General features: G+C 40.4%; 1 protein-coding gene across 1 annotated transcript in view; it reads left to right on the top strand.

Annotated features, from left to right (window-relative positions):
- The window catches only part of LOC129533805 (neurofibromin-like), a 170,391-nt gene that overhangs the window by 90,759 nt on the left and 54,866 nt on the right, over positions 1-24,766 (top strand). Inside the window, exon 7 of the mRNA XM_063706522.1 lies at positions 2,366-2,479. The gene's annotated coding sequence lies outside the window, so the exon portion shown is untranslated. The remainder of the gene's footprint in view (positions 1-2,365; positions 2,480-24,766) is intronic.

Below are 24,766 nucleotides of genomic sequence, written 5' to 3'. Positions count from 1 at the left end.
AACTACTATTCTGAAGTTAATTTGTACTCTGTCGATTTTTATCCTTTTATTACATGTGTTTGTGTTCATAAAAAGTTACAGTTTAACATTTTTACATAAAATATATTCTTGTAAATATTCTGCAATTTGCTTTTTTTAATTTTATTTTTTATTTTTAATTTCTTTTCGTAGAGCCAGGGCCTTGCCTTGTTGCCTAGGCTGATCTCAAACTCCTGGCCCCAAGCAATCCTCCTACCTTGGCCTCCCAAAGTGCTGGGATTATAAGTGTGAACCACCACTCCTGGCCTTGCAGCTTGCTTTTTAAACCTATTCTAAGACTTGCTCCCTATTTATACATTGTATTAAGTTAACTCATTTTAACTGCATGTATAATATTCTATTATCAGTATGTCAGTTTATCCATTTCTGGTATAGAAGAACACTTAATTTGTTTTCAGGGTTTTTTTTTTTTTTTTGCTTGTGTTTTTGTTTTATTATAAACAATGCTTCAGGAAGAATATATTGTATTCTTGAATTTTTTTTTTTTTTGAGACAGAGTCTTGCTCTGTTGCCCAGGCTGGAGTGCAGTGGTCCGAACTCGGCTCACTGAAAGCTCTGCCTCCCAGGTTCATGCCATTCTCCTGCCTCAGCCTCCCGAGTAGCTGGGACTACAGGTGCTCACCACCATGCCGGGCTAATTTTTTTTTGTATTTTTAGTACAGGCGGTGTTTCACTGTGTTAGCCAGGATGGTCTCCATCTCCTGACCTAGTGATCTGTCCGCCTCGGCCTCCCAAAGTGCTGGGATTACATGCATGAGCCACCGCGCCTGGCCTTGAATTTTTATTTGACTTAAAACATACTGTGAAACTTGTAAGATTATATGAATCATGTTTGTACAGTTTATACTTAAAAAAAAAACATGGTGAACTCTTATCAATTCACAAAGTAAAAAAACAGCATTCCCAATGCTGTGGAAACACCTCTATGGCCCAAATCACAGTTCTTTTCTTACCATTCCCCATACCACTATCTTGAATTGTATTTTAAAATTTCCTTGCTTTTCTTTATGTCTCCATGAACAATGTATTGCTTTGTTTACTTATTTTGATTTTCATGTAATGGAATAATACTGTAAGTATTCTGATTTCTTTTGTAAGCATTTTTCTTTTGAGCACTATCTATGGTATTGTATGCAGTTCATTCAGTTTTACTGCTATACAGTAGTTCATTATTTGTATATATCACTATCTGGGCTATTGATGCACATTGGGATTGTTTCTAGTTTTTTGCTATTACTAGCAATGCTGCTTATGAACATTCTTATTCATGTCTTTTGTGCACATGCAGGAATTTAGAGTATATATCTGGGAGCAGAATGTTTCATTTTATGGGATATGAGTTTGTTTAGCTTTACTAAGTAATGCCAAATTTTTCTAATTTTTAAAAATTTTTAATTAATTTTTTTTTTGAGATGGAGTTTCTCTCTTCTCCCCCAGGCTGGAGTGCAATGGCACGATCTGGGCTCACTGCAACCTCTGCCTCCCGGGTTCAAGTGATTCTCCTACCTCAGCCTCCTGAGTAGCTGGGGTTACAGGAACGAGCACCATGCCCAGCTAATTTTTGTATTTTTATTAGAGACGGGGTTTCACCATGTTGGCCAGGCTGGTCTCGAACTCCTGACCTCAAGTGATCTGCCCACCTCGGTCTCCTGAAGTGCTAGGATTACAGGTGTGAGCCACTGTGCATGGCCACCAAATTATTTTTTAAAGAGATTGAATCAGTTGACACTCCCAATTGCAATGTATAAGTATTCCTATTGCTCTGTGTCGTTGCCAAAGCTTAGAATTGTTTCTTTAAAAAATTTTATGGGGCCGGGTGCAGTGTCTTATGCCTGTTCAAGGCCAGCCTGGCCAACGTGGTAAAACCTGATCTCTACTAAAAAATACAAAAAAATTAGCTAGGCGTTGTGGCATGCGCCTGCAGTCCTAGCTACTCGGGAGGCTAAGGCAGGGGAATTGCTTGAACCTGGGAGGTGGAGGTTGCAGTGAGCTGACATCCTGCCATTGCACTCCAGCCTGGGCAACAAGAGTTACACTTTGTCTAAAAAAATAGAAAAAAAAATTATGTATCTGGTGGGTAAGAAATGTTGTTTCATTGTAATTTGAATCTGTATTTCCTTGACTACCAATGAGGTTTAGTTTCTTTTCAGATATTCATAGAGCATTTGTGTTATTTATTCTGTGAAATGTATTTGTGTTTCCAATTCTGTGAAATGTCTTTATATACTTTTTGCCCATTTTTCTGTTTGGATTGTTTAATTTTTCCTGATTGATTCATAGCAATTTTTTATGATTTTAGATCTAACTCTCTTGTTTTTTGAGACAGAGTCTGGCTCTGTCACCCAGGCTAAAGTGCAATGGTGCAATCTTGGCTAACTGCAACCTTGGCTAGGCTCAAGCTATCCTCCCACCTCAGCCTCTGGAGTAGCTGGGACTACAGGTACGCACCACTGTGCCCGGCTAATTTTTGTATTTTTTGTGGAGATGGGGTTTTGCCATGTTCCCCAGGCTGGTCTTGAATTCGTGAGCTCGAGTGATCCACCCACCTCAGCCTCCCAGTGTTGGGATTATAGGTTTGAGCCACAGTGCCTGGCCTAGATCTAATTCTTGATTTGTGTTGCAAATATCTTTTCCGATTTATGATTGGATTAAAAAAAACTTTGGTGATTGAAATTCTTGTCTTACTGCAGCTGAATTTATCAGTCTTCTATGATTTATGTTTTAAAATTTTGTTGTGTCTCATATCATTAAGATAATTCTCTATTTTCTAAAAGTTGTTTGCTTTTCACTTTTACATTGAAGTCTCTAATCCACATGGAAAGACTTTTTGTAAGGATCCACTTTTATTTTTTTGCCATATGATAACAGATAACTGATTGTTCCAGCCTATTTATTGAGTAGTGCATTTTTTCTCCTGTGATCTCAGTGCTTGCTTGGGTGAATATTAAGTGCCAGTATATGCACAGGCTCAGTTTCTAGACTCTCAGTTCAGCTCTCTCCTCTAGTGCCAGTAATCCACTTGATTATTTGTCCTGATTGTGGTTGCTTTATAATAATTCTTAGTATAAAGTATGGCAGGTCCCCAAAAGACTGATAATAATGCCTTTCCATATTGGTTTTACAGTCAGCTTATTGATTTCCACAAAAAATGATACCGGGATTTTGAATGGTATTGCATTGAGTCTTTGGATCAAGTTGGGAAGAATTGATTGACATTGTTATGATATTGAGGCTTCCTATTTAAGAACATAATATGACTTTCTATTTATTTTATGTTTTAAAAAATCATTCCAGTTAAGTTTTATAATTTTCTTTTTATGTAAAGAACTTCTACATAAAATGTCAATTTTTCCTAGAGTATTTTTATTATTTATACATATTTAAAAAGTTGTATTTTCTGATTGTATATAGAAATGAAACTAACTTATATTTTGTCTTTATACTTTTTTTGTTTGTTTGTTTAAAGAAACGGGGTTTTGCTATGTTGCCCAGGCTGGTCTGAAACTCTTGGCCTCAAGTGATCCTCTGGTCTCAGTCTCCCAAAGTGCTAGGATTACAGGTGTGAGCCACCACATCTGGCCTGTTTTTGTGTTTTTATTGACTTATATCTAGATTCTTTGGGGTTATCCATGTAGACAGTGGATGATCTACAAATAGTTGTAGCTTTGTTTCTTTATCTTCAATCTTTTTTTTTCTCTGTGTGTCTGTTGAGGGCTTTTAATGTTGAATAGGGGAGATGACATTGGGAAGATATGTATTGTTTTTAATTAATATATTCTTTTGTACATTGACCTCTTCTGTACCTTGCACTTCTGTTTTGTTTGGTTTTGTTTTTGGAATGCAGTGGCACAATCACAGTTCACTGCAGCCTTGATCACCTGGTCTCAAGCCATCATCCCACCTCAGCCTCCTGAGTAGCTGGGACTACAGGCGTGTGCCACCATGCCTGGCTGATTTTTGTATTTTTTTTTTTTTTTTTTAGAGATGGGGTTTCATCCTGTTGGCCAGGCTGGTTTCAAATTTCTGAGCTCAAGTGATCCACCTGCCCCGACCTCCCAAAGTGTTAGGATTATAGGCGTGAGCCACTGCACCCAACCCTAGGGTTGTTGCTTCTTTATTGAGCTTGCCACTCAGTGCCTTTTAACTGGGGCATTTAGCCCGTTTACATTCAAGGTTAGTATTGATATGTGTGGATCTGATTCTGTCATCGTGTTGTTAGCTGGTTATTATGCCGACTTGTTTGTATGGTTGCTTTGTAGTGTCACTGGTTATGTACTTAAGTGTGTTTTTTTTTAGTGTCTGATAATGTTCTTTCCTTTCCATATTTAGTGCTGCTTTCAGGAGCTCTTGTAAGGTAGGTCTGGTACTAATGAAGTCCCTCAGCATTTGCTTGTCTGAAACGGATCTTATTTCTCCTTTGCTTATGAGGCTTAGTTAGGCCCAATATGAAATTCTGGGTTGGAATTTCTTATCTTTAAGAATGTTGTGGCTGGGTGTGGTGGCTCACGCCTGTAATCCCAGCACTTTAGGAGGCCGAGGCGGGCAGATCTTGAGGTCAGGAGATCGAGACCATACTGGCTAACGTGGTGAAACCCTGTCTCTACTAAAAATACAAAAAATTAGCTGGCCATGGTGGCCGGCGCCTATAGTCCCAGCTACTCGGGAGCCTGAGGCAGGAGAATGGCGTAAGTAAACCCGGGAGGCGGAGCTTGCAGTGAACCTAGGTCGCACCACTGCATTCCAGCCTGGGCGACAGAGCGAGACTCCGTCTCAAAAAAAAAAAAAAAAAAAAAAAAGAATGTTGAATATAGGCCTCCAATCTCTTCTGACTTGTATAGTTTCTACTGAGAGGTCCATTGTTAGTCTGATGGGCTTCACTTTATAGGTGACACGTCCTTTCTCTCTAGCCGCCTTTAACATTTTTTTCTTTCATTTCTACCTTGGAGAATCTGATGATTATGTTTCTTGGAGATGATCTTTTTGTGAAGTGTTTTGCGGGAGTTCTCTTTATTTCCTGAATTTGAGTGTTGACTTCTCTAGCTAGGTTGAGGACGTTCTCATGAATGATATCCTGAAATGTTTTCCAAGTTGCTGCCTTTCTCCCCATATCTTTCAGGGATACCATTGAATCGTATATTTAGTCTCTTTATATAATTTCATATTTCTTGGGGGTTTTGTTTGTTCCTTTTCATTCTTTTGTCTTTATTCTTGTCTTATTTCAGAAAGCCAGTCTTCAAGCTCTGAGATTCTTTTTTCAGCTTGGTCTGTTCTACTGTTAATACTTGCGATTGCATTATGAATTTTTTTTTTTTTTTTTTTTGAGACAGAGTAGTGACGCGATCTGAGCTCACTGCAACCTCTGCTTCCTGGGTTCAAGCGATTGTCCTGCCTCAGCCTCCTGAGTAGCTGGGATTACAGGTGCCTGCCACTACACCCATCTGATTTTTTGTATTTTTCATAGAGACAGGGTTTCACCATTTTGACCAGGCTGGTCTTGAACCCCTGACCTCATGATTCGCCTGCCTTGGCCTCCCAAAGTGTTGAGATTACAGGTGTGAGCCACTGCGCCCGGCCATGAAATTCTTACAGAGTGTTTTTCAGCTCTATGAGGTCGTTTATATTCTTTTCTATACTGGCTATTTTGTCTGTCAGCTCTGTATCATTTTATTGTGGGTAGCTTCCTTAGATTGGGTTTCAACATTCTCCTGAATCTCAATGATTTTCATTCCTATCCATATTCTGAATTCTGTTTCTGTCATTTCAACCATCTCAGTCCAGTTCAGAACCCTTGCCGGAGACCTAGTGCAGTCGTTTGTTTTAGAGGAAAGAAGATGCTCTGGCTTTTTGAGTCATCAGAGTTCTTGTGTTGGTGCTTTGTCATCTTTGTGGGCTGATGTTCCTTCAGTCTTTGAAGTTGCTGGTTTTTTTTGTTTTTGTTTTTATCCTATTTGATGACCTTGGATGTTTGTGGTACAAGGTGGGTTCAGTTAACTGGCTTCATTACTGGAGGGGCCAGGGCTCATCTGAGGACTCCCAGAGTACATGGGTCCTTTAACTCTGGGGGACTGGCATTGGGCCCCAGCTTTGTTCTCTGGTTCTTTAAGGTTAGGAACCTGCTGCACTGGAGGGGCCGAGGTGCTCCTGGACCTCTGGTCACAATACTCCCGTGGGTTGTGCCAGCCAAAGTGTAGGGGGTGGCAGTGGAATCAATTCTTGTTCGCATGTGCCAGTAGCAGTGGCAGCAAGGCCACAGGGTGCTGGCCTCCATGTGGGCATTGGCAGAAACAGTGGCAGTAAGGCCAGGGTGGGGGGCTGCTGGTACACATGCACTGGTGGTGGTGTTAGCACAGGGGCAGGGTGCTGGTGGGTGCAGGACTGGGTGTGCCCTCTGTGCACGTTCATGCTGGCTTCAGTGGCCGCTAAGGCGTGGGGGTGGGTGCTCTGTTTTCTCTGCCTAGTTTCATCTTGGTGCAGGGGCTCAGTGCTGGTGGGGATGGCACTGGTGGGCTCTGTACCTGCCAGTGCTCCCTTGACAATGGCCATGGAGGGATGGGCAGGGTGTACTCACGCTGGCTGCAGTGGCATGGGAGGGTGCTTGCACACATGTGTGCTGGCGGGGAAGGGAAAACAAGGTACGCCTGTGCACACATGTGGGCAAAGCATTTGTGGGGTGGCCATGGGTGAGTGCCTGCCGTCAAAGCAGCATGGAGCAGCCTTCAGTGGGAAGAGGGTATTGGCAGGCTCGTGCTTTTCCACAGGGATCACGGTGGTGGAGCACTCTGCCTGTCAGCACCTTGTCAGTGCAGGAGCTTGTATGTGGTCCCCCTGGCAGCACTGCAAGCATCCTGGCCAGGCTGGGGCCCCATGAGAGACCAGCAGACTGAGGGTACTCAGGTCACACCACCCCCACCTTATGGGCAAGACTGCCCTGCAGAGTTCAGGTCTGGCAGTTCCTCTAGGGCTAAAGTCTCCTATGGGAGCAAGTCGAGCCTTGGGGGATGGGCATTCCTGGCCCTGTTGCACTACAGATGCTCCAGCACCAAAACCTCTGAGCTCTGCTCTGGCTGGAGTTCTGCCCCTACCACTTCTCTAAGCAGCTTTCCCTGCCAGCTCAAGTGTCCTTGGTGGTTGAGGGGTCTCCTTGTGGAGGAGTCTCCTCCTGCAGGGATTCCAGAGTCCCCTGGTCAGAGTGGGTTGCTGCTTCCCTGTTCAACTCAACTGCCTCTTCAGGAGTCACTGGGGGCCAGGAAAAAGTCCCGGTGCGCGGTAGCCCTGTGCAGGGTTCCTTGCTTCTTCCCTCTTCAGTTCAGCATCTGTGTCTTCCCTCTGTCAGCACTCAGTGCTTTCCCTCTGAAGATCTGCTGAGAGTGTGCCAGTCATCCTAGTCCTTTGGGAGATGTTCCTACTGGCTGCAGCTAGTTGGCCATCTTGGAGCCCCCTCCCTGTGGCTTTTCGTGAGTTCTAATAATTACATTGATGTTACATTCTGTGGGCTGTTCTTATTGAAATGTATAAATTTAACAAATCAGTTGTTGGTGTAAACTTGCTGATATTTTGTTTAGGATGTTTGCATCTATGTTTGAGTAAGATTGGTTTGCAATTTTCTTATATAGCCATTGTCTGGATTTCATATCAGGGTGGTTCTAGCCTTACAAAATCAATTGGGGAGTTTATATAATCTATTTGATCTCTGTGTTAACTGAAGTTATGTCTAATATTTCACTCCTGATGTTTATTTATTTATTTTTTCTTGATTTTTTTTTCTGTTTGTGTATTTCATTTTATTTTTATTTTTTTGAGACAGGGTCTCACTCTGTCATCCAGGCTGGAGTGCAGTGGTGTGATCACTGTTCACTGCAGCCTTAACCTCCTGGGCTCAAGCAATCCTCCCACCTTAGCCTCTCAAGTAGGTGGGACTACAGGCACTTGTCACCATCCCTAGCTAATTTTTAAATTTTTTTTTGTAGAGACGGGGTCTCACTTTGTTGCCCAGGCTGGTCTTGAACTCGTGGGCTCAAATGATCTTCTTGTCTTGGCTTCCAAAAGTGGTAGGATTACAGGCGTGAGCCACTGTAGCTGGCCTCAGTGTATTTTTAAAGACTCATTTCTAGGCCAGACTTGGTGGGTCATGCCTGTAATCCCAGCACTTTGAGAGGCTGAGGTAGATGGATCACTTGAAGTCAGGAGTTTGAGACCATCCTGACCAACATAGTGACACCGTTTCTACTAAAAATACAAAAACTAGCTGGGTGTGGTGGCGGACGCCTGTAATCCCAGCTACTCAGGAGGCCGAGGCAGGAGAATCGCTTGAACCTAGGAGGCGGAGGTTGCAGTGAGCCGAGATCATGCCGCTGCATTCCAGCCTGGGCCACAGAGTGAGACTCCGTCTCAAAAAAATAAAAAGACTCATTTCTTAGCTTTTTAAACTTTGTTTACTGTTTTGTTAATTTTGTTGTTACATTTCCTTTCCTTGGGTTTATTCTGCTATGCATTTTTCTCCTAACTTTTTAATGTTACTTATTTATTTCTTTTTTGAGACGGAGTTTCACTCTTGTCGCCCAGGCTGGAGTACAGTGGCGTGATCTCAGCTCACTGCAACATTTGCCTCCCGAGTTCAAGTGATTCTCCTGCCTCAGCCACCCAAGTAGCTGGGATTACAGGCGCTTGCCACCATGCCCGGCTAATTTCTGTATTTTTAGTAGAGATGGGATTTCACCATTTTGGCCAGGCTGGTCTCGAACTCCTGACCTCAGGGGATCTACCTGCTTCGGCCTCCCAAAGTGCTGGGATTACAGGCGTGAACCACCGTGCCTGGCCTTAATCTTATGTTTAAGTGTGGAAAAATTACATAACATAAAAGTTACCATCTTAACTGTTCCTAAGTGTATAGTTCAATAGTGTTAAGTACATTCACCTTGTTGTGTAACCAATCTACAGAACTCCCTTCATCTCAAAAAACTGAAACCCTTTTCTCATTAAACTAGAACTTCCCATTCCTCCATGTTCCCAGCCACTGGAAACCACCATTCTACTTTCTATTTCTATGAATTTGACGACCCTGGAGACCTCAAATAAGTGGCGTCATACAGTATTTGTCTTTTTATAACTGGCTTGTTTCCGTTAGTATAATGTCTTGAAGGTTAATCCACATTGCAGCATATGTCAGAATTTCCTTCCTTTTAAAGGATGAATAATATTCTGTTATTTGTGTAAACCACATTTTCTTCATCCATTCAGGACATTTGGGTTATTTTCACCTTTTGGTTATTGTAAATAATGCTGCTGTGAACATGGGTGTGCAGATACCACTTCAAGACCCTGCTTTCAGTTCTTTTGCATATGTACCTGGAAGTAGGGTTTCTGGATCATATGGTAATTCTATTTGTAATACGTTGAGGAACTGTTTTACTGTTTTCCATAGGTAGATGCACTATTTTACTTTCCCATCAGTAGTGCACAAGGGTTCCAATTTCTCCATATCCTCATTTACATTTGTCATTTTGTGTCTTTTTTTTTTTTTTTTTTTTGAGACAGAGTCTCACTCTGTTGCCCAGGCTTGAATGCAGTGGTGTGATCTGGGCTCACTGCAACCTCCGCCTCCTTGGTTCAAGTGATTCTGCTGCCTTGGCCTCCCTAGTAGCTGAGACTACTGGCACCCGCCACCATGTCTGGCTAATTTTTGTATTTTTAGTAGAGATGGGGTTTCGCCATGTTGGCCAGGCTGGTCTTGAACTCCTGACCTCAAGTGATCTGCCTGCCTCGGCCTCCCAAAATGTTGGGATTACAGGCATGAGCCACTGCATCTGGCCTTATTTCATGTCCCTTTTTGATAGTAGCCATCCTAATGAGCCATCTTGGCTAACACGGTGAAACCCCATTTCTACTAAAAATACAAAAAATAGCCGGGCGTGGTGGCGGGCGTCTGTAGCCCGAGCTACTCAGTAGGTTGAGGCAGGAGAATGGCGTGAACCTGGGAGGTGGAGGTCGCAGTGAGCCGAGATCGTGCCACTGCACTCCAGCCTGGGTGAAAGAGCAAGACTCTGTCTCAAAAAAAAGGAAAGAAAGAAAATACAGTAGTCTCCCCCACCCCACCACCACTTATCAGCAGTATTGCTTTCCATGGTTTGTTGCCCACAGTCAACTGCAGTCTGAAAATGTTAAATGGAAAATTCCAGAAATAATTTATAAGTTTAAAATTGCATGCTGTTTTGAGTAGTGTGATGAAATCTCACACAGTCCTGCTTCGTCTTACTTGGGATGCGAATCATCCCTTTGTCCAGTGTATCCACACTGTGTATGGTACCTGCCTGTTAGTCACTTAGTAGCCATCTCATTTATCAGATTGACTGTCATGATATTGTAGTGCTGTGTTCAGTTAACCCTTATTTTATATAGTAATGGCCCCAAGGAGGAGGAGTAGTGACGCTGGCATATTGTTATAATTGTTCTTTTTTTAAAATTAGTAATTATTGTTGATCTCTTACTGTGTCTTATAAATTAAACTTTTTTGTAGGCATGTATGTGTAGGAAAAAACATAGTATATATAGTGTTCGGTACTATCCCTGGATTCAGGCATCCACTGGGAGTCTTGGAACTTATGCCCCGTGGATAAGGGGGGACTACTGTATCTTTATTTCTCTCTTATTCTGGAATGATAGTTTTGCTGGATATATAGAATTCTGGACAGTTATGTTTCCCTCAGTATGTTAAAGATACTATTTCACTATCTGTCTGCTATCTAGCCGTTGAGAATTCAGTTGACATAATTGCCTTTATCCCATAGGTGATATTTTCTCTCCGGTTGTTTTTTTAGGTCTCCTTTTTGTTCTGTAGTTTTACCAAAATGTTTGTAGGTATATGGATCTCTATTTATTCTGCTTTGAGTTTTTGGACTTCTTGGGACTGACATTTGTTGTTGTCTAACAGTTCTAAAAAGCCATTACCTTCTCAAATATTGTTTCTTTTCTGTATTTCTATTAGTTTTCTTCTGGGACTACAATTAGATGTATGTAATATTGTTTGAGGCTGAGCCAAGTAGTGTACTGTGATTAAGTTTACTTTCTGCTACAATGTTTGTGTCTCTTAAATGTAATAAGTCTCATTTAGTCTCATTTTTTTCATTTGCTTCAGTTTTTATGTCCCTATTGTTATTTCTTTACATCATTAACATGTTCTCAGTACAGTGTTTCACATAGGGTCAAACCTGTTAATCTGTCCGGTGTGACCATTTTCCTTGAGGATTTCCTCCCATGCTACTGTTTAGAATTGGCTGCTTGCTATGTCAGGTGTGCAGCTATCACCCTGTGTTCTCCCTTCAGCATCATTTTGGAAATTCCTATTGCTTGTCTCCTGTGTTGATTTCCTTGTTTTGTGGATCTCATTCATTTACAGCACACCTTCCACTAGCTTGCTGGAAAAAAAAAAAAAGTACAAAGGAGATAAATTTTGAGACCTTGAATGTTTGAGAATGTCTTTATTCTACCTTTTTTGAAAAAAAAATTGATAATTTGTCTAGGTGTTAAGTTCTAATATGAAAATAATTTTTTTTCTCAGAATTTGGAAAGAATTTCTCCATTGCCTTTTAGTTTATCACTGAGATTATTGCTAACCCCAATGCCATTCTGGTTTCTGTTACATTGTCATCAATCTGTTTATTTTTTCTCTTCTAGAATCCTTGGAATTTTTTTTCTTTATCCTTGCTATTCTGCAGTTCAATAATAACATGTTGGGATACCAAATGGGTCTTACTTAGTTTAGAGACTCTTCAAGTCTGGAAAACTTCTTGTATTATTCTTTGGCAACGTCTTCCTATCTTATTTATTAATTTTTTTCTTTTTTTCACATGTTGGAATTGATTACTCACGTAATTTTTTACTTTTTTTTTCTTTCATGGTCTTTCTTTTGTTCTTTTTTTGTAGAAAATATCTTGACTTTATCTTCCAACTCTTTAATGTTTTCTTTCTTTCTTTCTTTTCTTTCTTTTCTTTCTTTCCTTCTTTTTCTTGAGACAGAGTCTGGCTCTGTCACCCAGGCTGGAGTGCAATGGCACGATCTCAGCACTCTGCAGCCTCCACCTCCCAGGTTCAAGTGATTCTCCTGCCTCAGCCTCCTGAGTAGCTAGGATTACAGGTGCCTACCACCACACCTGTAATCCTATATCCAAAAATTTTTGTATTTTTAGTAGAGACAAAGTTTCACTGTGTTGGCCAGGCTGGTCTCGAACTCCTGACCTTAGGTGATCCACCCGCCTGGGCTTCCCAAAGTGCTGAGATTATAGGTGTGAGCCACTGCACCTGGCCTGCTCTCTTTATATTAAAAATAGCATTCTTTAATTTTTTTTTTTTGAGTCTGCGTCTTGCTGTGTTGCCCAGGCTGGAGTGCAGTGGTGCAATCTCGGCTCACTGCAAGCTCTGCCTCCCAGGTTCACGCCGTTCTCCTGCCTCAGCCTCCTGAGTAGCTGGGACTACAGGCTAATTTTTTTTTTTTTTTTTTTTGGTATTTTTAGTAGTGACGGGGTTTCACCGTGTTAGCCAGGATGGTCTCAGTCTCCTGACGTCGTGATCTGCCCACCTCGGCCTCCGAAAGTGCTGGGATCACAGGCAGCATTCTTTACATTTTTAAGTACTTTTTGAAGATACTGATAATTTACTGTATTTTGAAGTTTTCTTCTCATTCTTCATTATCTTTTTTCTCAAAATTAGTTGTGTGTACTTGGTTCTTTTTCTCTCATGCTAATAAGGTTTCCTTATACCTGGTGATTCTGAGCTGTTTTCACTTTAAATATCTAAGTTTTGTTTGTTTTGTTTTTTGAGACAAGAGTCCCATTCTGTCACCCAAGCTAGAGTGCAGTAGCATGATCTCAGCTCACTGTAACCTCCACTTCCCGGGTTCAAGAAATTCTTGTGCCTCAGCCTCTCAAGTAGCTGGGATTACAGGCATGTGCCACCATGCATGGCTAACTTTTGTATTTTTAGTAGAGACAAGGTTTCACCATGTTGGCCAGGCTGGTCTGAAACTCCTGTCCTCAAGTGATCGGCCTGCCTCGGCCTCTCAAAGTGCTGGGATTACAGCATGAGTCATTGCGCCTGGCCTACTCTTAGATCTTAAATGTTTTATACAGACACAACACACACACACACACATGGTAACTGTGATGATGGATGTGTCTGTTGATCGTGGTAATCATTTCAGAATGTATACATCTATTAAATTATCATGTAGACCTTAAATTATTATTTTTGTCAATTATACCTCAAGCTGGAAAAAAATGCAGATCTACTCTTAAATGTGAGATAATTGGAAGCTCATGTGCATGGGCTAGGGTAAGTTGGTGGAGAACTAACTTTATTGTTGGAGGCTTTCTAAATGTATGTCTTTTCTTTGAACATTAGTTTGCTCCAGAAAATATTGCGTGGTTGGTTGCCTGGGAAGATATATGTCTGATTTTCGGACTTGGAAGCAAGATAAAGGAAAGAGGCTGCTGGTTTATGGTATAGAGATTTTCACTCGTTAAGGAAGTAACAAAGTAAGGAAGTAGGATAATTGTAGAAATATTATTTTACAGTTCAAGTTTGTAAAACACAGGTGAAGGTAATCGTTGGTGGGTCTCTTCCTCTGAGATCACCAAATTATCTGTAGACTGGTTGGTAGACTTGCAGAGACCACTTGTTCTTGGACAACAGTTAGAAGCATACTGCCCTAGGCAGTAAAAAGGTGGTTGTTGAGGGCAGCAAGAGGCGGTGTAACATACCAGTTCGTTTTTCTTTTCTTAGCAAGCATGTACTAATTGCCTTTTAAAACTCCTGACGATAGGGGATAAAACGATTACAAGAAAGATACCTTCCCTGCTCAAATGGAATTTACATTCTAGCACAACAGTGGATATTAAACAACGTATTATCTGCTTATGTAATTACAGTAATAAGAATCATGTAGGAGAGGTCAAGGAAGCTTACTGCTGTGGGGTTCAGGATGGCATCTCTGAAAGTATGAATAAGGAAAGTGGTGGGAGAATAAAAGGAGAGTGGCCGAGACTCAGACTGAGAGATTAATTGGGATAATGACAATTGTGGGACTCAGTGAGGTGTATAATGTGTTTAGTGCCTGGTACTTGTGCTCAGTAAGTGCTAATTAGTAGTTGTTTATAGCAATACTGTTATCTTGGATGATCAAATAGAAGATCCCTAGCAAGTAATTTTATAGAGACAAAAATTTCATGTCAACTCTATAATAAAACAATATATCCTTAGAATCAGTTATCACTTAAAATCCTTATTTTATAGAAATTTTTGTGTTTCAAAAGTATAGCTAGGGAAAGTCCCCCTTCAGGGTGGATACTTAAAGGAAATGAAATCACCTCATAAAGGTGTCTGCACTCCCATGTTCATTGCAGTGTTATTCACAAGGTAGCCAAGATATGGAAACAACCTAAATGTCTGTTGATGGCAAATTGATAAAGAAAATGTGTGTGTATGTGTGTGTTTATACAATGGAACGTTATTCAGCCTTTAGAAAGAAGGATATTCTGTCATTTGCCACAACATGGTTGGACCTTATGCTAAGTGAAATAGACCACGCACAAAAAGAAAAATACTATATAATCTCACTTATATGTGGAATGTTTTTAAAAAGTCAAATGTACAGAGACAGAGAATAAAACAGTGGTTACCTTGGGCAGGAGGAGGAAGGAAATGGGGTTATATAGATAATAAAATAGCAGATATGTAGAATGAAGAAGTCTGGAGAGCTTATGTATAACATGAAAACTATAGTTAATAAAAAAATTGTATTAAGGATTTTTATTAAGTAATTTAGCTGCTCGTAACACATACACACACACACAGAGTAACTATGATAGATATGTTTTCACTGTATTAACCATTTTGCTATCTATACACATCCCAAGATATCAGCTTGTAAATCTCATATACACAAATTTTTTTTTTTTAAGGTATTGTTGGGGCAGGGATCAGGCTTAACGTTGTGGTTGTATCTGTAGTACCCAGCACAGTGCCTGACACATAGAAGGTGTTAGTCTTGTTTTTTGTTTTTTGGGTTTTTTTTTTTTAAGTATCTGAAATATTTACCAGAAATTCTATTCTCTCAGTTGAGAGACATCTATGTGATTTTAGGTATTAATAAAAGAAATACTCTTCCTTTTTTCTTACCACAGTGTTGGTATTCGTGCTGTTTCTTCAGGGACATCATTGATGGCCTTTTAGTTAGAATTTAAATGTTATCCTTTCTGTAGCCAGCAGGGATCTGTCGGGATAAAGTCTTATTTTTCTTTTCTTGAGAGTAATTGGTGCTTTCTAACTCTTCAGCACTTAGACTCACAGTGTATTACTTATCTATTGCTGCAAAACACATTACTTCAAAACTTAGCAGTTTAAAACAACAGACATTTATTATCCCACAGTTTCTATGGGTCAGGAAGATAGGAGTACCTTAGCTGGGTGCCTCCGGAGCACGGTCTCTTGAGGTTGCAGTCAGGCCATTGGCTGGGGCTATATCATCTGAAAGCTTTACTGGGGCAGGGGATGATGTACTTCCAAGTTCACTCCCCTGATTGTTGGGAGGAGGACTTAATTCCGTTTCTTGTGGGCTTCTTCCTGGTTTATGTTTGTTACCTGGTGTCTAGAGCTGATGTACTGGGCACTTTCCCCCTAGCATGGTTATTTTCTTTGTTTTTTCTCTCATTTAGGTGAAAACTTAGGTGAATTTTAATGTAAACCCTACCCCCATTATGGTCTAAGGGGCCTTTTAGAAAATGAGTAGCGTGTACAGAGGCAAAAATTTTAGCCTGTGACCTTTTGAAGAATTTTCTAAGTGAAAGTAGAAACAAATTAACCATTGTTCACAGAGTGCTTTGCTTTATGTTATGCCTTCTTTTGCTAAATCCTCTTGTTTGTTGAAATCTTATATCTTAAGTTGCGGATAGTTTGTTAATAGAGATGATAGTTAAAAGGTGATTATATTTCTTCATGCAGTTTAGCTTTACATTTCTTCCATTATACCCAAAGATTTCTATAATATAGCAAGAAATATTTTTAAAAAGTGTTTTTCCTCAATTGTGTGAAAGTAATGTATCTAACTGAAGAGAAACTCATAAAAGTAAAAATTTTTAAAAATCACCTTATTCTTACCTTTCAAGTACAATGACCTCATATTTTTAATTTTGCTCAAGGTTTTTTCCTCCTCATTCTAGGCATAATTATTTTCTTATATGTGTTTCAATATTACTTTTTTGTGAAAAATGTGGTTACAAATATGGTCTAATTTCATTTTGCACTTTAAAAATTATTAATGAGGCCGGAAATGAGGCCGGATGCGGTGGCTCACGCCTGTAATCCCAGCACTTTGGGAGGCCCAGGTGGACAGATCACGAGGTCAGGAGATTGAGACCATCCTGGGTAACACAGTGAAACCCTGTCTCTACTAAAAATACAAAAAATTAGCTGGGCGTGGTGGCAGACGCCTGTAGTCCCAGCTACTCGGGAGGCTGAGGCAGGAGAATGGTGTGAACCCGGGAGGCGAAGCTTGCAGTGAACTGAGATCGCGCCACTGTACTCCAGCCTGGGCGATAGAGCAAGACTCCATCTCAAAAAATATATATATATTAATGAGATGGTCATATTTTTATGTATTTACGGATCACCTATCTTTGAATTGCCTCTTATTTCTTTAAGTTTTTCCAATAAATATTCTTATTAATAGACAAGACAACCTTATCTGTTAGTTATGTAAACTTTTTGGTAGCTAATTGTATGTACATTCTTTTACCTCCTGTTTCTTTATTAGCAGTGTTTTTTTTTGTTATAGAATTTATACATTTTCTTGTAAGCAAATATCAGTGTTTTTATTATAGGTGCTGTATGTTTGTCTTGCTTAGGAAAATCTTTATTACTCCAATATTATTAAATTATTCTTTAGTATTTGTCCTAATAGCTTTATGGCTTTGTTTTTTTTAAATCACACACACACACACACGCACACGCACACACACTCTTTGAGACGGGTCTTGTTCTATCACCCAAGCTGGAGGGCTGTGGCGCAATTATGGCTCACTGCAGCCTCAACCTCCCGGGCTCAAGATATCCTCACACCTCTGCCTCCCAAGTAGCTGGGACTACAGGTGCATACCACCACCCCCAGCTAATTTTTAAATGGTTTTTTTGTAGAAACAGGGTCTCACTTTGTTGCCCAGGCTAGTCTGAAACTCCTGGGCTCAAGTGATCCTCCTTCCTCAGCCTCCCCAAAGTGCTGGTTTTACAGGCATGAGCCACCACACCTGGCAGCACCCATATATTTTAAAATTTGGTATGAATTAGTCTTTTCTTTTTGATGTGGGCTCATTGTATTGACTAATCCATTCTTTACCATTGATTTGAAATACCACCTTTATTATATTAAATTTCTGTGTAAATATGAATATTTTTTCTGTGATTGCAATTAATTTATACTTGTACAGATTGTGTTGTAAGAGCTTAACAGTATATTTCAGTGCTTGGTCATGTCTCTTGTTCTTGTTTTTCTTTTTTTTTTTTTTTTGTTTTGTTTTGTTCTTCGAGACGGGGTCTCACTCTGTCGCCCAGGCTGGAGTGCAGTGGCGCAATCTCGGCTCACTGCAAGCTCTGCCTCCCGGGTTCATGCCATTCTCCTGCCTCAGCCTCCCGAGTAGCTGGGACTACAGGTGCCTGCCACCACGCCCAGCTAATTTTTGTTGTATTTTTAGTAGAGACAGGGTTTCACCGTATTAGTCAGGATTGTCTTGATCTCCTGACCTCGGGATCCGCCCGCCTCGGCCTCCCAAAGTGCTTGGATTACAGGCTTGAGCCACTGTACCTGGCCTTGTTCTTGTTTTTCAAAAATTTCTTTGGTATTCTCACAAGTTTATTCTTCGAAATTAACTTCAGAATCAGCTTACCATTTTAAATAAGCATCCCCCTTCTAAATCTATTATAACATCTCACTACTTTCTCTTCTATTCATATTAGCTTATCTTAAGCTACCATCCTCTCTTAAGACTGTTTTCTAACATACAGCAACAAGAGGGTTCTTTTTAAAACATAAATCAGATTATGTTATTCCTTTGCTTAAATTCCTTCAGTGCCTTCTTCCCCTGTCTTTTGGTTATCTATTGCTGTATAATAAGCTACTCCAAAGCCTTGCAGCCTAAAAACAACCATTTTATTGTGTTCACAATTTCTGGGGGTCAGGAATTCATGACAGGTTCAGCTGGGCAGTTCTTCTTTTCCATATTGTGTTGCTGACACTGGAGAATCCCTTCCATTATGGCTTCTTCAGTCACATGTCTGGCTCCTCAGTGCTTCTTGGCCTCTCTCTCCACAATGGCGTCCCATTCTTCAGAATCTCTGCATGTGGCCGCGGCTTCTCACAGCATGCTGATCTCAGAATAGTCCCATTGTTTACATGACAGCTGGCTTCTAGGAAGAGGGAAAGAAAAACTGTCAGACCAATTAAGGACTATGGCCTGGAACTACACAGTGTGCCTTTAAGCCGTATTTTATTGGTCAGAATAGTCACTGGACCTGCTAGATGAAAGGAGGTAGAAAAATAAATTTCTTTTCCTAATGAGGGAGTGGCAAAATCTTATTGCAGGAAAGCATGTGGGATGAGAGATACTTGACAGTTGGAAAATATAATCTGTGACATCGTCAAATTCAAAATAAATTCAGAGTTCTTAAAATGGCCTATAAGGCTTTTCATGATCTGACTCCTGCTTCTTGAATCTCTGACCGCATCCCCTAGATTTTCCTCTTTTGTTCCCTTTGGGTTAACCACATCGGCCCTCTTGCTAGGCTTTGAACATGCCACACCCAACATCAGATCCATTTTACTTGCAACTACTCTTCTTTAGATCTTTGCATGGGTCTTCCCGTTCTCATTCATTCATTCATTCATTCATTTTGAGACAGGGTCTCACTCTGTTGCCCAGGCTGGAGTGCAGTGGCCCTATCTGGGCTCAGTGCAACCTCCGCCTCCTGGGTTCAAGCAATTCTCCCACCTCAGCCTCCTGAGTAGCTGGGACTGCAGGCATGTACCACCATGCCTGGCTAATTTTTGTATTTTTGGGTTTCATGAGGTTTCCCCATGTTGGCCAGGCTGGTCTCAAATTCCTGACCTCATGTGATCCTCCCGCCTCGGCCTCCCAAAGTGCTGGGATTAGAGGTGTGAACCACTAATCCCATGGCTGGTCTTCCCATTTTTTTACTTCATTTAGGTCTCTGCTCAAATGTCACATCTTTAGAGAGCTTCCCCTGACCACCTTATCTGATAAATTCTTGGTTACTTAGAACTCCTTAATCTTGATTTTTTTTCTTTTTCATAGAATTTGGTGCTGTTAGTGGGAGCCTGGGGGGCCTGAGTACCACTTTTCTTCCTTCCCTGCCTGGCTTCTGAGCAAGCTGAGAAATGAGTAAAGGTGGAGGCCAAAATGTATTTTTAAAATTCCTCTGACTAAAGGGAGATGAAGTAAAGGGAACAAAGGAAGTATCATGAAGAGTCTCAGATGTCCGACATGGGAAACTGGGTAGATTGTGGTACTATTTACCAGGACAGGAAACATGGTAGGAAGATTATGAATTAAGCTTTGGAAATGTTGAGTTTGAAGTGCCTACAAGTCATCCATATGGAGAAACCAAATGGACATTTGGATAACACATCTGAAGCTCAGGAGAGAAGTTTACATTACAGATTCAGGTTTGGTAGTTGTTCTAGTTTTCTACTGCTCTGTAACAAACTACCACAAACAGTAGCCTAAAACACACAGAATTACTATCTTAACGATTTCTGTGGGTCAAGAGTCAAGGCATTGCTTAGCTGTGTTCTCTGCTCAGGTTCTCATCAGGCTGAAATCAAGGTTTTGCTTGGGGCCTCAGTCTTATCTGAAGCTTGGGGTTCTCTTCCAGGCTCATTGGTTGTTGGCGGAAGTTTCAGGAATCTGGGGAGACAAGATTTTTGGGAGCGCCAACCCAGATGTTTCCATTCCATGTGTCAGAGTCTTGTTCTTTCCTAGCCAGGCCCCTGATCTGGACGTAGGAGACCTGCTGCCTTTGGGAGTTCAACTTTTGAAGCCCAACACATATAGATTTAGATATCTAATCTGTCTGTCTGTCCATCCATCCATCCATCCATCCAATCTGTATATCTCTGAGATATGTAAGTATAATAAATGAGCGATAATTAAGTGCTGGTTCTGGTCCTTGGGTTTCTCTGCCCTCCTGCTGCAGGAGAGGGGAGTCTCTGTGTTTTCAGAGAGGTTCTCTGGCTTTCAAACTTAGTTTTCAATTGGAAGTTAATCAGCTTTTTTGTTGTTATCTTTTTTTCTTTGAAATCAACATCTGGGAGTGAGGAGCACTGGGCAAATGCAGTGCAGGCCCAACACCAGCTTTGGCCGACCCCCATGGGGAGCCGGGAGCGAGAATGGGAGCCTGGGGCAAGAATGGCTCTTCTGAGTTGCCCAGAATTGCGGTGGCTGAGGTGTCCAGGCCTTCATATTGCCATATCAATTAGTCATTGGATGTGGGTTGTCTTGGAAAGGTTATGACCTTGAACAGGGTTGTTCCCTGTAGGTGAGGCAATCCCTGAAGGGGCTGACTGACAGCACTCCCAGCATTTAAGGTAAGTCCTTTTTTGAAGGAGGAACTGGGTAGCACCTCAGTGTCTACCACGATTTCTCTGTATCCACCAAATGGCCAATTTGTTTTTGTTTTTTATTATCATTATGCATTCATGGATTTAAGCATATATTTAGCAAACTTTCTGTTAAATTATGTGTATAGAAAAGGGCACAAATTGTATACAGCTCAGTTAAATGTTCACAAAGTAAACACACCAGTGTAACCAGTATCCAGATCAAGAAATAAAACAATATTGTGAATCTAGAAGTCCTCCTTGTGCTTCCTTTCAGTCACTGTCTCCCAGGGATCTATCCTGACTTCTAAAATCATGGGATGAATTTAGCATGGTTTTGAAATTTATGTAACATCATACAGTATGTCTTGTTCTGACTTCTGTCTGTCAGTATTGTATTTGTGAAATTAAGCTCACAATTGAAAGTCATTCTCTTGCTGTATATTTTTTCATGATATGACTTATACCAGTTTTTAAAAGCCATTTCTGCTACTGACATTTGGATTGTTCCAGTTGTTGGGAATTATAAAACATGCTGCTATAAAACATTGTTGTGCACGTCTTTTGGTGAACATATATACATTTCTGTTGGGTATATATCTAGTGAAATTGCTGAACGTGTGTGTGTGTTCAGTTTTAGCAGATAATGCCAGTTTCCAAGGTAAGTACTGAGTTACATACCTACTAGTAGCTCCTAAGATTTCCAGCTGCTGTAATTTGTTCCTGTTTGTAGAAGACACAGCCTTCGAGGGCTTATCACTGAGAACTGTATTTACTGAGGTCTCCACTAACAGATTCTGCACTCTTTTGTCCTCTCGAAGCTGCAAGGCTTTCAACTTCTGCTTTGCTTTTCAGAAGTTTTTGGTTTAGCCTTTTTACCTTCTTCCACTCACTGAGGCATTTGAGATTCCCTCACGTCTTCAGTTTTGCCAATCTAGCCCTCAGTGAACACCAGAATCTCTGATGGTTTCTTCTTCCATTAGAGGTACATTGCCTGGGAAAAAAGCTTTATTTCTCAATCTCTTTTCCTGACTAGAATCTGCAAATGCCCCAGGGGAAAAGCAGCTGCAGAAGATCCCCTTACCTCATTATAGCTCACTCTTTTTGGAATCTGAGTGTTACTAATCCCTATTCCTTCGGTAGCTCTCTGAATTCTTCAAACAGATGATTTTTATATTTCATCTTTTGTTAGAAATTAAGTTTGTGGTGGGAGCTATTTTGCAGTAAATTATTCTATCCTACATGGAAACAGTAGTGTGGATTTAAATATATTTAATATGTTTCAATAAATTGCCATCCTTAACAGTGTTCAAATTATTACACTTTTGGCCAGTGGGGGCCTCTTTAAAATTCATTCCTAACCATTTTTGACTTGACCCTTATTAGTCAGTGCTGCTATCTGGTATGACAAGATGTTCCGGGGTCATTATGTCTTTTTTTTGTTTTTCCTCCAGACGTAGAAGCAGCCATTTCCTAAAGGAGTCCAGATTCCTTTTACTGGGAAATGGTTGTTCAAGATTACAACTGAGTGAGGATTACTATGGGATTGGCCATTAGTCATTACTATGGGATTGGTCATTGTTTCTAGGCATTTTCAGTGGACAGAAGTAGAAATATGTTTTTTAAAATACAAAATAAAATATCTTGACTTCATATAGATACTTCTATTTCAAATTCAAGACTACAGGTTCTTTACTTTACCATTACTTTTATTTCCCATGCTAAAAGTCTTGGGTTTTTAGAGGCACTAGGAGTGATAGAATTAAAATACCACAGAATTATTTAGTTCCTCTCTTTATACCATTAAAGAATTAGATACATTTATACCATTAAATAATTAGATACAGATTTCAGTTCATTTATTTTTGATTTCTAGACTTCTTAAAATTTTAATTTTATGTTTATGTAAGTTACATAGTTCTAAAATGAAATCTACAAAAACAATATGTATTCCGTATAAAATATGGATTTTATCCTTGTCACTTCTACTTTATTTCTTTTCATTTCCTAAAGGCAACCACTAATTTTTTTGAGCATTTCATTCTTCTACTGTTTTGTTTTGTTTCTTAATATAAGAAACATATATTTCTATCTCCTCCCTCTTCTTAGATGAATGGAACATACTGTGTATATTTTCTCCATCTTGTTTTTTTTTAACTTAAGATATATCCTGGAGATTATTCTATCATTTAATGCATTTGGATTCATTTTTTGGTTTTACGTTACATTTAATTTTATACATGTCTGTTATTTAAGTGTCACTGTGTTCATGTTATTTGCTCTTTCAGCATATATAAATATATACACATATATACACATACACACACACACACACACACACACACACAGTTTTTGAGACAGAGTCTTGCTCTGTTGCCCAGGCTGGAGTGCAGTGGGGCTTAGCTCACTGCAGCCTCTGCCCCCTGGGTTGAAGCAATTATCATGCCTCAGCCTCCCAAGTAGCTGGGATTATAGGCACGTGCCACCATGGTCGACTAATTTTTTTGTATTTTAGTAGAGATGGAGTTTCAACATGTTGGCCAGGCCGGTCTCGATTGCCTGCCTTGGCCTCAGCATATATTTTTGTATTTAGAAAGATTTATTCAGACCAGCATTCATACTGTGTAATGATAAGGAATTTATTGTAGAAATTAGATTGTATACAGCTTTGAGGGGACTAAGTGAGGTGAGTATCTGGAATGGGGAATTGGAGGATCAGAGGAGTCCACTAACCAGATTGTCCAAATCAATGACAATGGGTAGATAAGTTGGAGCTGTTTGGGAAATCTGGGAAGTCAAATATATCCAGCCACTGAAGTGAGATTATGAAGGAGGAGCTTGAGGCGCGGGTACTGTGGGAAGCTCTTGGCATGTAAGGTTTGTCTTACAAAGCCCTGTAGGTTTGCACCCAAGTATCTGGTGGTAGGTTTGGGCTAGTATTGGTCAGCAAAGTGACCACTGGTCCAAAGAAAGAGCTGGACATAGAGTGAAAGAGAGAGAGAGTAAAAGCTGGAACTTTCTGGGTGCCTCTGTATCTGTCTCTCATTGTATGTTACTGTGAAACCTTCAGAATAATAGCTGCTGCTTCGCTTCCACATTTCAAACAAATTTTATACAGGTCGAGTATCCCGTATCTGAAATGCTTGGGACCAGAAGTGTTTTGGATTTCAGATATTTTTGGGTTCTAGAATATTTGCCTTTTACTCACCGTGATCATCCCTAATCTGAAATGAGCATTTCCTTTGATAGTCATGTTGTTGACCAACAAGTTTGGATTTTAGAGTGTTGCAGGTTTCAGATTTTTGAATTAGGGATAGACAGCCTGTACAAATTACCCTTTAGACCAACTCTAACCCAGAACCATACAGTGAGTGGGATCTGGGAAAGTAGTTCCCAGCTTAACAGTTAACCCACCATGCACCACCAGTACAATTTGTGTTTTTGTTCTGGTGGTTACCATTATATTAATACCTTTATATGGTATTCTAATTTCCTTCTCTTTTGGGGTGGAGGGGTATTATGTGTTGGTTTTTTACTCTGAGCAATATTGAACTAGAAACCTCCTTTCATCATTTCCTTTTTCCCTAGCATTTTACTCTCAGTTAATAACAAGACAATCAAGAAGCATATTCTACTATTTATATGCTCTCACCACCCTCCCTCTCCTCAATTTTGATAATTGTATTGTATCTATATTACCAAGTACATAAAGCAGTTACCTAATATACTTTCTTCCTTATTACCACCATTCTCAGTTCTTTTAGAAAATACAGTGATGCTCCGGCTGGGCACGGTGGCTCACGCCTGTAATCCCAGCACTTTGGGAGGCAAGGTGGGTGGATTACCTGAGGTCAGGAGTTCAAGACCAGCCTGACCAATATGGTGAAACCCCGTCTCTACTAAAAATACAAAAAAATTAGCCAAGCAATGGTGGTGCATGCCTTTAATCCCAGCTACTAGGGAGGCTGAGGCAGGGAAATCGCTTCAACCTTGGAAGCAGAGGTTATGGTGAGCTGAGATTACGCCACTGCACTCCAGCCTTGGTGACAGAGCAAGGCTCTGTCTCAAAAA

This window comes from Gorilla gorilla, chromosome 4, assembly GCF_029281585.2.
Source record: "Gorilla gorilla gorilla isolate KB3781 chromosome 4, NHGRI_mGorGor1-v2.1_pri, whole genome shotgun sequence".
NCBI classification, from domain to species: Eukaryota; Metazoa; Chordata; class Mammalia; order Primates; family Hominidae; genus Gorilla; species Gorilla gorilla.
This window is presented reverse-complemented; position numbering and strand designations above follow the sequence as displayed.